Consider the following 12,701-nt stretch of genomic DNA (forward strand, 5'->3'; position numbering starts at 1 on the left):
AAAAAGAAGATGAAAAATATTAACAGTGAAAGGACAGCAAACACACAGTTGTTAACAACCACACCTAAAACAAAAGCAAACCAAGAGGACAGCTAGATCAGGAGTGGAACGGTAGAAATGAAGAACACATGGAGGGTTAGAAACAGGGGGGTGGGAGGAGGAGAAGGGGGGAGAAGGCACAGAAAATAGCATAGATGATAAGTAGAAAATAGATAAGGGGAAGGGCAAGAATAGTGGGGGAAATATAGAATCTAAAGAACTTGAGACACGTGGTTATAAACTAAGGGGGGGAGAATGGTGGGGGAGGGAGTGTGCGGGTGGAGGAGAAGAAGGGGGGGAATAGAACAACTGTAATGGTATAATCAATAAAATATATTTAAAAAAACATCTGAAAATTACCATTGTGATATATTTTTATTTTATATAATTAAAAAGATGAAAAATAATAGAATATATGTGTGTGCATATGTATCTCTACATCTCTAAATCTATATCTATATATATCAGTTCTAGGATTCCAGGTTGTTTATTTAAATATAAATATAAATATATCCAATTTATAAATAAATAGGGACTGATATACTCATACCTAGAAATAGAGATAAATAGATAGACATAGACAGAGATGTATAGATATATCTATCTGTGCTAGAATTCCAGGTAAGATTACATTTTTATGACATTAACATTCAGAATTTTAACCAGGTATTATGAGAAGAATACCTTACTGTAAAATGACTGGTTAACTTTAAATGTATAGTTTAAGGGGAATAGTTCACTAAAGTAGTAGGAAATACAACATAAACACTGTTTATTGTTCTTCAAGTACAGTTTTCTCCACTTTCCCCCCACGACCCCACCACCCCAGCCATCCCCACATCTCACTCTCAATCCTACCTTCCTTCTGCTTTGTCCATGTGTCCTTTATACATGTTCCTTGATTTGATCCTTCACATTTTTCCTCTGTGTTATCCCTGACCTTGTCTCTGGTTACTGTCAGTTTGTTGTTTATTTCAATGTCTCTGGTTATGTTTTTCTTGCTTATTTTTTGTTGATTATGTTCCACTTATAGGTGAGACTATATGGTATTTGTCTTTCACTGCCTAGTTTATTTAACTTATCATAATGCTCTCCAGATCCACCTGTACTGTTGTGAAGGGTAGGAGCTCTTCCTTTCTTTCTGCTGCATAGTATCCCGTTGTGTAAATGTACCACAGATTTTTGATCCACTCATTTGCTGATGGGCACTTAGGTTGCTTCCAGCACTTGGCTATTGTAAATTGTGCTGTTATGAACATTGGAGTGCATGAGATCTTTTGAATTGGTGTTTCAGGATTCTAAGGCTGTAATCTCAGCCATGGAATTGCCAGGTCAAAAAGCAGTTCCATTCTCACGTTTTTGAGGAATTTTCATATTGTTTTCCACAGTGGCTATGCCAGTCTGCATTCCCACCAACAGTGCACTAGGATTCCCTTTTCTCCACAACCGCGCCAGCACTTGATGTTTGTTGATTTGTTTATGATATGGCCATTCCGACTGCTGTGCAGTGGTATCTTCCTGCAATGCAACACTCGTGATGTGAAGGGTCATGCAAGGAATAGGCAGCAAGAGTAAATTTCCATCTAAAAAATAATCAAATTATTCTTACTTTATGATGCCCTGAGCAGTATGACAAGTACTTTACATGTCTTACTTAATTTCAGTACTTTCAGTTAGTACTTTTATATTCTTTGATTTATGGATTAAGAAACTGAGGATAAGGAATATATGACAATAAATTTGCTCAATCTGAGAGACAGAATACAAAGTGCTGATGTGTAAACATGAACACATTTATCAGTTAGGATCCTAGCTATGGAATAATTGAGGAGGATTTAATTTTCAAAAATGTTCTACCATGAAAGTGTGAGCAAATAAAATGCAACCAACCCAGGATAATGAAGTACTTTGGAGGCTAGCACCATCTACAGCCTTTGCCAATCATTGGCCCAACGGGGTAACAAGAGGAAGCATTTAATAAATATTTTTGAGTGAGTAATAAAAATAAATAATTCCTAAGTTAGGAGAAGATGTAGAGCACTAGAGACTCAAATTAAATTCAGCACAATGTAAGGAATTTGATAGTATCTAAGATGTGTGCTACACATAGTCTGAAGGGGAGGCAACGTATTTGAAACTGATATGTGACATTCTGATTATCTAATTAGCCTAAAGACTGATATAAAAAATTTTTGTAAGAAATTTTCCATGGAAATAGATTACATTTTTGTTTCCTGTAGTTGTCACCTGCTTTAATAAAAAGCTATAAATGTTAGAAATAAAGATATAGGAGTTCGCAGGTAATGTTAAACACTTTTCCTTCTGACTATCATAATTAGATACAGGGGAATGCCAAATTCCTTCCATGGTTAGAGGCCCTTAAGTTTTGCACTCTGTTGAGCTCCATGAGAATGAATGTTATTAAACTCCATCTTTGCCAGTCACCTGGCCAGTGACTTGTAGGCAATCTGAAGATGAATCACAGAGCCCTTCTCCTTACCCAGGTAGTAATGTTTATTGCCGTTCTCAACGAACATAAAGAAGATGTCCCTGTTGTGATATCTTAATAGATCCTGTTGATCTCAGACATTTTGGTAACTGTTTGATTTAATTATTGGGTCTCATAAAAAATAAATCTTACACAGTAGTACTCCAGCCTGCTGGGCTGCTTCACTTCAAAATAACTTATGGCGACTAGACTCCTCTTTACAATATTGGTCCACAGTGGTAATAAAGTTGTCATCAAGAGGTGCTGATAGACCACTTTGTATTGTTATAACTGGTGTTCTGTATTATAACTGTTTGCCACTTTATGAGGTCTTCATAAATGTGATCAATTGCAATAATAAAGTTGTGAGGCATTTGTGGCAGCTTGTTTTTCTCTGCCTTAAAATAAGAGTTGCCTTGCTTATTGTCTAATGTCTGTGATTGTATCCTTGACTGCTAGAGAGTTCTGGGCTATGAGAGGCCAACCAAATTAGCTTCTAGAACTGCTCCCTGACTTCCAGGCACTTGCTGTAGTTTATTCACATAACTGTAAATCTATCAAGGTCAATCAAAAGAGGGATAACCTTTGTGCCCTACATAAACGAGAAAATACAAGTCAAGTACTTCACATAGGGTCATTTTATTTCCAATATTAGAAAGTTATGGCTATCTTATTATTCTGGTGGTTGACTTAAATTATAAACTGCTCTTCATTATGCAAATAATATATGGTAATCTTTCCATTTACTTAAAATAATTTAAAAATACATATTGGCAAAAATGGTAGTCATCAAAAAGTCATCAGCAAAAGAGACTGCTCTACCACAATCACAGAAATTTAGTCCAAAGTTTTTTAGATAGACAATTTTCACAATACCTGAAATGTGGCATGTGATAAAAAAAGGTGGACATGCCTTTCCATATTTTTACAATGGCCTAAACCCTATTCCCAAAGCATGACGTCCACAGTGCAGTAAAACCTGCCAAGACCAAATATCACTTTTTGTGCTACTTCAATTTGTTTACATTAAATGTTATTTTTATTTCCAGGAAATAATATACTTTTCTTCTCCTGAAATACTTTACCACAGATCTATTTTAAACATTTAAAAAGTAACAAATGAGTTAAATTGGGTCAGATTATTTATATTGATTCATTTATGAATAAATTGATCTATTCATGTTTTTAAACTAATCGAATACATTCATTTCAATAGCATCTGAAGTTAAACTTTAATTTATAATTTAAATGCAAAAGTTCATATACTTTAAAGTCATGTACTTCAGGTTTTTATACAAAGTGTGTATACAGTGGAATTAATTTACTTTGTTAATTATTGCAAATATTAAGCTGCAGTTTAATTAATCAGTAACATCATAAATTAGAGAAGGGTCAATATACACATTTTTTACACGTTTTCACTGATCAAGAAAAGAATTAGTTGTTTACAAAATATTTATATTTATAAAACACCTCATTTCCTATGTCTTAGTTTCTAGGCATATAGTGTAAAAAAATAAATTTGAGCAAATGAAATACTATGCTTTCAACCAGATATGCTTTTTATGTCTCCCAGCATCAAATGATTTTGACAGGAAATCACAAAATTAATAAGCAGTTCATATCCTCAAAAAATCAACATAGTTTTGATTTATTTTGTATTCATTAACCATCCATTGATTAATCTATGATAAGGATAATGAAAAAAGATACTCTCTTTAATTAGATAGATTTAATATGTTAGTGAGTTGCCTCCAGATTACTAACCTATTACCTCCCAAGTAGTCCTCTGATTTTTGTGGGCACATTTATACCCTATGATCGCAAGATTAAGCCAGAAAACCTAAGATTTCCTAATAGTTATATAAGTTTATGTATGTGAGAACTCTGCTTGGAATTATGTGAGTCATTTCATTTGTAGCATGTCTATTGTGGAATGTAGAAAAGGTGTCTAAGGCATTGTGGTATTTTTGTACAATACAACAACAATCAGTGGTAAAGAGCATTGGGTTCTAGAATAACACCCTGAGTTCAAGTCCTAACTCTCTTCCATGCTCACTGGGTGCTCCTTGCCAGAAGGAATATAAGGCACAAACTAAGAAAAAAATTCTGATCTTTTAATTTAACTAAGAATGGAATGGAGAGCTTTGGGAGGCAAAAAAGGGTTTCATCACTGAAGATGCATAATGAATGTCTAAGTGATTGATTATACATAAGAGATGCCGAAGCAAGAATGAAAAGCATCAACCTGAAGCTAGAGATGATTCTGCCTGAAGCAGGTTCTCTGATTATTAGAGACAAAGAGTTTCCCCCACCCATCCCTTAATCATTTCTCTCTCCTCATCATTTTCAACTTAAGTTCTCTACATTCTGAGCTCATGCTATTCAAAGTATCAAATTATTTTAAATAGATAGTAACTCTAAAGGTGAAGGGCAAGTGTGGGGTAGTAAAAAATTACTACATTTTACATCCTTTTTATGAAATATAGACTCTCACAATCACTGTCAAAAGACAATTTAGCAATACTTAATTCTTGGTTTAATTATCTCTATAGGTTATATTCTTTCATAACCCCTACAAGTTCAAGAATGCAGATCATTTGGAGACTATCCAGGAGGAAACAATGAAAATGATTAAGATTCTAGAAAATTGGCTCTGTTATTAAAAGAGAAGGAATCATATAGACTGAGTGATAGCAGTGTGTGTTTTCAAGTGAAATTTAAATGTATGTATAAGAAATATAATTAATTTTTCTTAATATTCTATGAAGACAGACAAATTGACAGAAATATTGGATTAACTTGATTAAAATTGTAAGTATACACTAACTTTTAAAATGTGACATAAAAGTTGAATGTCATAAAAAAACAAATTTGGGTTAGTAGTTTTCTTCAATTTGTTTAAAAAATTTCTTTTAAGAGCAACTATATCATTCACAACCTGACAAATATACTAGAGGCAACCAAAAAATTAACATTTTAGGAGCTCTATCAAAGTGAAGAGCAATAAATTAAAAGCAAAAAATAATGAAAATCTCCTCTAAAATTGTAATTGAATTATGAGAATGTATTACTCAATAATGTAATACATCTGTAGAGGACAGTGTGCTGTGTGTTTGAGCCTGTGCTTACCTGAATGGACACTTAATGCATACGGGGGTATGTGACTAAACCCTGGTTTAAAAAAATTGGGACATGAAGTCAAAACTGGTATCACTGATCACATTTCAGTTTTAGGACATGTTTTTATTTCCCTCTATGAATTGTTAATTAACTTTATATTTAAATAACTTTATATTTACATAACTTTATATTTGAATCAAAGGCTAATTTTTTTAAATTTGAACATTTCATATAAAAGTATAGGTATGAGTCATCTATGGGAAGAAAACTGTAGGAAAAGATGACTTGTGGTCTGCATCCTCACATAAAGATGAGTGGGTGGAGTTTTACAATAACATAGAGTTATTATTCTGAGGTCAGTCTGTTTTTATCTCACCATTACTTTCTCCATCCCATTTTTAAATAGTTCCTATGGTATGCCAAAGCCTTCTAATTTATTAATTTTTCTGTTTCATCTCTGTATTCATTTTTTGAAATTCCTGACATGGTACATTTTGTGCTTTCCCATAGCCTGTAGGAGAACTCAGCAACCATTCCATCTCTACTGCCCATCAATTGTCAAGTTCTTGTCATTATATATTTACGTGTGGATGAAAAAATTTCCAAAAGGTCAGTTGAAATATATTGGATCTTGAAGCATTGAGAGGTTAAGATATTACTATATTGCATAAACCTGACAAATTGTATGGATTAATTATCCAACTGGCTTTTATCACCAGTTATTCTAAGGTGAGACAGCAACTGGGAGAAATCATGTTATATGTTTTCTCTCATGTTTTTCTTAATGCTTTCCCTTGATTCTAATGCATTAAATAAATAACATTTGATAATCCAGAACAAATATATAAAAATAAAAAACTATCATTTCTTGTTTTTATTTTTCTTATTTCTCAACAATATTCACACTTTAAAACCTATCATTATAGTGCAGTTATGTTTATAATTGCATTATCCATATTTTTAAAATGTATTGTTTTTTTTTAGATTTTATTCATTCATTTTAGACAGAAGGGAAGGGTGAGAGAAAGAGAGGTAGAGAAACATCAATGTGTGGTTGCCTCTTGTGCACCCTCTACTGGGGACCTGGCCTACAACCAATGTATGTGCCCCGACTGGGAATCGAACCAGTGACCCTTTGGTTTGCAGACTGGTGCTCAATCCACTGAGACACACCAGCCATGGCTCTGTTAACTTTTTATTCAACCTTTCATATGTGTCTATAGGTATGAGCCACACTACCTAGGGCAAAATATACCAGTTGTTTAACACATAATTAACAAGGGTTTAATGTGCAGTTACTGAGTCATATCATCTAGGTACTGAGCATCAAAGCATAAATAAGCCACTCTGCCCTCATTCACCTTGCATTCATTCTAGTGGAGAAGACACACAATAAGAATGACAGATAAGTCAATTACATGATGTGTGACATAGTTTAAGAGCACAAAAGAAGACTATTAAATTTAGGGAAGGATGCTATACAAGAGCAATATAAAACTTTACAAAGGCTGGTCAAAGAATAAGCTAACTTTTAACATAAAACTAATTTCTGAATCAAGACCTGATGGAGTAAAAAGGGTTAGTTGCACAAATAATATATAATTACATAATTGTTCAATATTACATAGTTTTAGCATTTTATTGCATTAATTCACCAAACAGCTCTGCAATTTATTTTGCAGCAAATTTCTGTAATTTGAAATTCTTGTAAAATGTTACAATTAAACACAAAAGCAACAAAAATGTATTTTAACCCAGGTGATGATAAGCTGGGCAACTACTTGTGTAAAAAGCCTTTCAGCTTCATATCAGAAGTGTGTACATAAAGTGTGTACTTTATGCATGTCATATCTCAATTAAACAATAAAAACCGTGATGGGAGTCACTACTGCTGCATCTCCCTTGCTTCCCCTACTATCGCCCTCCTCTCTGACCTCTACCCTATCATCCAAAGTTTCATTTGGAGCATTTGTTATCTCTCATGTAAGAGAGACTTTACATTCATTATGTTATTTAATATTCATGAAAACATCTTTGAAATTGGCAGGGCTAACCTCCGTTTACATAGTAGGGTGTTAAGATCCAGATATGAGAAGCAACTTAATGAAGTAACATATCTGGGCACTGCTGGGGAGAGAGTAGTGAAAGCATCACACAAGAGGACTCTCTACAAGATCCTAAATATAGATGATACATGTATTAAGGTTTCATTAATAACTGTGTATTAATTAGTTATAGTACTTCTGCTATGATTGTAACACATTTCCAGGCATCCCCCCTCACTCAGGAGCAGTGGGAAATAACCACCCAAAGCAGTAATCCTGTTTCATCTGAAGACACTTTAATACTCCTCAATTTATTGAGAATTTCAAGGAATGTTTGTTTTACATCTATTGATATTTACTGTATTAGGAATTAAAACAGGTATTTTAAAACTACTTACACTGAATTTCATTTTTAAGTAACACTGGAATCCATGACACACTAACAACAATTAGCTATTTTAGGGGAAACAACTGTATCTTCCAAAGCAATAACTGAAGAGAGTGACATTGTTTTACATTTTTATAAATGTCTTTGCGTCGGGTTTCTGAATCCTCCTACCTGCTTCCACATTCACTGGGTTTCAACATCTCACACCATGAAGCTTCTGGACAACTCTCTACATGCATGAAAGAAGGAGTGAAAAAGGCATTTTGCTATCATGGGGAAAGTGGTTTTGACCTCGTGGTCCTCCTGAAATGGGCACCACGCTGTCAGAATTGCTCTCATCAGGAAAACCATGTGAGGTATGGTGGGGAAAGAGAAAAGCAGGGACCAATAAATATAGCAATAGACTCAAAGGGCAATGTATTTGCCGCTTCCACGGGAAAGGGCTGATAGTGTCAAGTGAAATCTGGTGACTTGGTCATTAGAGGAAATCTGCTATTAATCACCCCCATCACCTTAGGGGTGTCACATAAGCACTTCAGGGACTTTTCTTAAATGTAATCTTTATTGTGTTTTTCCCATTCCCGTTTAGGCCCCTTATACACCCCCCTGGCAGCAATCACCACACTGTCGTCCATGTCCATGAACCCTTTTTCCTTTTGCTCAATCTTTCACCCCCTCACCCCTGCTGGCTGTCATTCTGGTCTTCATCTATGAGTCAGAAATGTTTAATTTAAAAATAACAGGTTTAAACTATAACCTCAAGTGCTCTCTGCAAGGTGAAGATTCTGTCATTTTGCAAAATAAAGATGTTCTTGGGATTCCTTCCCACTGCTCACACATGCAATATTGGTTCTATCTGGAAAGGCCTCTAGGATGACCACTGCTTGTTGAGGTGCAGAGATGTAGAGAGTAAGAGAAGAGGGGTGAAGGAATTTGAGACTAACCCTTGGTCCCCAGAACAGCAGAATGCAAGCCTGTCAACAACTAGCAGTGGCTATTGAGCCCTTCAAGCTGTCCAAAAATGTGCTTACGTGGTAGATAATTCACTGGTAGGTGGAGTAGAATAATGGTACCAGGATCAGGCCAGGCTTACTTGGAAGGCTTGTGGTCTCTTTTAATGCATGTCTACAGGAAGCTTGTAGTCATTTATCACTTTATACACTTACAAGTTTACCTGAAATTCTTATCCTTTTTTACATGTATTTTGTAGACACTCAGATGCTTTACCCCTAGTCCCCTTTTTTGAATCGTGTTTAATCAGTTAAGATTCCTGTACTTCTAAACTATAAGTGTGATTATAAATATATTTCTAATAAAACTGATAAAATACATAGTGTTTTCTGAGTGATAGGAGTGCTTTTTTGTGCTTTTATGCATATGGGTATACTTTTCTAATTTGTCTTATTTATGAAACATCAAGGACTTTTTTGTCAGTTTGTCAAATCAGTATTTTTTTCCAAAAGGAAAGTTTGTAACAATATGGTAATGATACTGCATATTGTTATGTATTATAAAATGGAGTATAACCCTATTATCATCTTGACGTCTTGAAAGATGTCTTGAAACATATAATTCAATGAAATGAATATTCTTCTAAACCATCTGTCTGCTAGTTGTTCTTGCTATGAAAATGACAAAACTTTACTAAACAGAAGCAATTGAATATGTACTATGTTAATAAACATAAAACCCCACAATAGGGAACAATGAAAGGCAGAAAACAAACAAAAGGGCAAGAAGATAAGTCTAAAATGGATTGGGCTGAATGTGTAAAGCGATTTCAATACTGTCAAAACTAATGCCTGGATAGTCCTCCACATTTTTTAACTTTGTGGTATGGCCCTGGGTTAATCAAATTTTCCTTGGTTTTTCAAAGATTGTTGCAGATTTCTTGCTCAATGTATTTATAATCACTTTTTATAAAATTATTTTTTCAACTATTGTGAATGACATTCTTCTTTTCTTTTTTTTTTCAAGATTTTATTTATTTATTTATCTTTAGAGGGGAAGGAGAGAGGGAGAGAAACATCAATGTATGGTTGCCTTTCGTGCGTCCCCTCCTGGAAGTTGGCCTGCAGGGAACTAGCCTGCAACCCAGGCATGTGCCCTGACTGGGAATTGATCCACGATCCTCTGGTTCGCAGGCCTGTGCTCAATCCACTGAGCTATGCCAGCCAGGGCTGACATTTTTCCTTCATAACATGCAATTGATTATCATTGGCATATAAGAAAAAAATTGTTTAGAAAAAATATTTCTTACTACTTATGCTGTTAAATTATAAATTCTTGTTTTGAAGTCTCCTTTGTCTGGTTTGATATAGACAATAATGTTACCAGCAAATAGGGAAAATTTGCCTAAATATTATTAATTTTGTTNTGCGTCCCCTGCTGGAAGTTGGCCTGCAGGGAACTGGCCTGCAACACAGGCATGTGCCCTGACTGGGAATTGATCCGCGATCCTCTGGTTCGCAGGCCTGCGCTCAATCCACTGAGCTACGCCAGCCAGGGCTGACATTTTTCCTTCATAACATGCAACTGATTATCATTGGCATATAAGAAAAAAATTGTTTAGAAAAAATATTTCTTACTACTTATGCTGTTAAATTATAAATTCTTGTTTTGAAGTCTCCTTTGTCTGGTTTGATATAGACAATAATGTTACCAGCAAATAGGGAAAATTTGCCTAAATATTATTAATTTTGTTCTAAATGTCCTGTTTCAATTCTTAACACTTCCAAAACTGTTAAATAATTAAAGATTTACAGTAAAAGCTAATCTTATTTGTTTCTCTCAAATTTATTTTCTCAAAATTAAGAGAATATGGCCCCTCAGTTAAAATATCAAACTGAGCAGAAGGCAATAAATGGATTAAATGCTCACCTCTCTCATTCCCCAATTATTGACCTCTTTTCATAAATAATGATAATCACCTTTAACATTTTTTGTCTTTTAGGATATTTTCATTGGTTACATATTTTTCACTGCCTTCAAAAAGAAAAAAAATGTGTCCAAATTTAGTTTAGTTTACTCCGATTGCTTTTTGTCTCTATATGAATGTTCCAAAGGCAGCCAAATGTAGTATCACCAACAAGAGTTCATCTGGACCTGGGCCACAGACCCCGGCTATTTTCTCAATACCCTATTTTATGGTTTCCTCATCTGTTGTATTTCTCACCTCTTTATTTTATAAAGAGATAAATAAAGTATACATATCTTAATTATGAGACTTAACTGAATGAATATATACAACATGCTTGGGAGAGCATCCACCAAAGACTAAGCACTCTAAGAGCTAGCTGTGTTTATCAATTCTCACAAATATTGGTGGAGTTCTAATGAGTCTACATTTCAATTCAATTACTCAGTTACTGCAAGCCAAATTTAAATGTCTTCTTTCTACTGCCATATAAAGACTATCCTTCTTTTCTGGATTACTCTAAACTATTTTTTTACAAAGCAGAGTACAAATACTCAGGGAAAGCGGTATGAAAGATATTCCGTTGGAGTGCTAAAGACAATATTACAATTTATACTTACAGTTTAAAAGTAGAGAATAAATTAAGATCTATTAATATTCGATGTGGGATTTGACACTGTTGCCCATATATTTTCTGAACATCAGGAAGTCCCCAAGCAGGCATGAAATGCAAAGGGTTCTGAAAAGAAATTTTCCAGCACTGAGGGTTTTAGAAATGAGACTCATAGAGGAGAATGTGAGTATATGATCAAATAAATGTGCAGATCATGACATCTCCTTGTTAAGCCCAAACCTCACAAAACTGAGGTTGGGTGTGTAAACATTCTGCTGAAGAAAATTTTTTCTAGAGAAAAGTGCAAACAAAGTCTTAGTGTAACAAATAATGCAATTGAGTTTCTCACATTTAGAAAAATCACAAAAACTAGCACATTCAGAGTGCAATAGCGGAGACTTCTGGGTGAAGATAAGTATTAATAGACTTCTGCCAAGATGGAGGCATAGGTGGAAACACTGTGCCTTCTCCCACAACCAAGTTTGAATACAACAAAGGTTTGGAGAACAAAAACACAGCCAAAAAACAGAAAATTGAATTATATGGAAGTCCAACTACAACTAATCATTCCATGGGGATGATAGGAGGGGAGGAGCCAGGAGCAGAGTAGGGTCGGGAAGGAAAGATCCCCAGACCGAGCCCAGCAAGTGGCCCGGACCCAGGGTCTGGGGCAGACTGACCGTGGTTGGTCTCACATTCGCGCATAGTGAGACGGACCACGCAGGCCCTAGGGGGCGAGGGCTGACGGCGGTGGCACACTTGCGTGCAGTGGGACCAAACTCGTGGACCCGGTGATGGTGGCAGCTGCCGCATCTATGGGAGCTGCAGCGGGAGGCGACAGACAGGATGCCATTGCTCCTCATTGACCCCGCCCCCACATACAATGTCACAACCCTGCGACTGAGTTGCCCTGCTCAGATGAAGACCTAGGGCTCCGATCCTGCTATGTAACAGGCACGAACAGCCCAAAAGATGGAGCAAGAAGAACTCAAAGTCCCAGAGCCAATAACTCTCAGCTACTGAGAAATTGCCAGCCTCTCAGAAGCACAATTCAAGACACTGTTTATCAGGATGCTCACAGAACTGGT

At 35.5% G+C, this 12,701-nt stretch overlaps 1 pseudogene; it reads right to left on the reverse strand.

The window, feature by feature from the left end:
- Positions 1-11,905: 11,905 nt before the first annotated feature.
- Positions 11,906-12,101, reverse strand: LOC119000357 (uncharacterized; annotated as a pseudogene).
- Positions 12,102-12,701: the final 600 nt, after the last annotated feature.

Source organism: Sturnira hondurensis, unplaced genomic scaffold (genome assembly GCF_014824575.4).
Source record: "Sturnira hondurensis isolate 20B ecotype Veracruz unplaced genomic scaffold, ASM1482457v3 Scaffold0015596, whole genome shotgun sequence".
Taxonomy (NCBI): Eukaryota; Metazoa; Chordata; class Mammalia; order Chiroptera; family Phyllostomidae; genus Sturnira; species Sturnira hondurensis.